This window comes from Corvus brachyrhynchos, unplaced genomic scaffold (assembly GCF_000691975.1).
Source record: "Corvus brachyrhynchos isolate BGI_N302 unplaced genomic scaffold, ASM69197v1 scaffold420, whole genome shotgun sequence".
Taxonomy (NCBI): Eukaryota; Metazoa; Chordata; class Aves; order Passeriformes; family Corvidae; genus Corvus; species Corvus brachyrhynchos.
Window position 1 is genome coordinate 147,184 of NW_008235739.1, and position 1,648 is coordinate 148,831.

The window sequence follows — 1,648 nt, forward strand, 5'->3', positions numbered from 1 at the left end:
GGAATGCCAGAGCCAGGAGTGAAATTCCGGCCATGTCTGGTCTCCTATAACAGAAAAGCTGGGATGGCTCTGAATTAATTTTTTCTCAAGAACTAGGGAAAAAAAAATCCATAAAAAATCAATTTAAGATCAATTTTAAATCAATTTTAAATCAATTTTAGATCAATTTTAAATCAATTTTAAATCAATTTAAAATCCCCAGGAAAAGATCAACCCCCACCCCCACCCCAGCCCAGCAGGGGATTTTCTCCTTCTTCATTTTCTCTCCCATTCCATTGTTTCCAGCGGGAATTTCTCCTAATTCCAGCCCACACCTCCTAATTGCCCTTCCAAGGGATGATCCCACTCATCCCACAGATCTTTCACTTTGTTATATCCTTAATTTTTCCTGCCTCAAAAGGATTTTTTAACTCCCAAAATAAGCTGGGAAAGGAGATTTTAACCCCAAAGGTTTGAAAATGTGAAAATCCCAATATTCCAACGTTGATCCTTGGTTTTGCTCCTCAATTCCTGGTTTTTTTGGTTTTTTTTTTTTTTTTTTGACGTTCTCAAACAGCTTCGGGGGGTCACAGGGGGGAAAATTGGGTATGAGTGACTCAAATTTGGATTTTGGCCAAAAAAGGAAGAAAAATCAATCAAAACCTTCCCCCAGAGCTCCGTTCCCAGCTGGGATTGAGTCACCCTTCGGCTGTCACGTGCGGAATGCACAGGATCCCCGTGGAACTGTTGTTATCTTCCCAAATCTTGGATTTTCCAGCCTTCCAGCATCCCCTTGTTTGGAGCGAGGGAGGGGGGATGGGGAGCACCTCCTCTTACACATAAACATGGAAAAAGGAGGATTTCTGTCAGAAATTTCTCCATTTTTGTCTTTCTTTTTTCTTCCCCCCCCTGGTGTTTTTATCTCAAATCCATTGGTTTTGAATCCAAAAGAACAGATAATTTCTCCATGGAAGCGGAGTGGAGGTGGAAAAGTGCTTTTCCCTTGTACTTTGATCTCGGCAGCGGCTGTTGGCTTTTCAAAAGAGACATTTCTTAGGAGAGGGATTTTTTCCCTGGCTTTGTTCCCCCCCGATTTGCTTCGTTCAAATCGGAGCTTTTAGAAGGATTTTGGCCACCAGAGCAAAGGCAGTGGGATGAACTCTGATGGATTTGATTCCATTTCGAATCCAAGGAAAGATTTTAGGGAGAAAAAGGGAAGAATTTAGGTAGAAAAAAGCTTGAAAGCTCCAAACCTGAATTTGCTGCAACCTGGAGTAAGTTGGGAACGGCCACATGGAAAAGAGAGAGGAACTTACTCGGAGTTGGTTCATCCAAGGAGGTTTAGATTAGAGATTGGAGCTGGGATCTTGGGAAGGAATTCCCGGCTGGGAGGGGGGGGGGGGGCTGGGGGGGAATTCCCAGAGAAGCTGTGGCTGCCCCTGGATCCCTGGGAGTGTCCAAGGCCAGGCTGGAGCACCCTGGGACAGGGGAAGGGGTCGGGATTGGAATGGGATGATCCTTAAGGTTCCTTCCCAGCCAAACCATCCTGGGATGCTGTGATTCCATGGAATTGTAGGACGCTGATGGCTGGAGTGGCTCCAGGCTGGGCTTAGAGCCAGAGACCTCAGAGCCCCTCCCCGAGCCTGAAGGGGCTCCAGGAGAGCTGGGA

At 46.0% G+C, this 1,648-nt stretch overlaps 1 protein-coding gene across 1 annotated transcript in view; it reads left to right on the plus strand.

Moving 5' to 3' along the window:
* The window catches only part of LOC103616394 (otoferlin-like), a 76,415-nt gene that overhangs the window by 16,543 nt on the left and 58,224 nt on the right, over positions 1-1,648 (plus strand).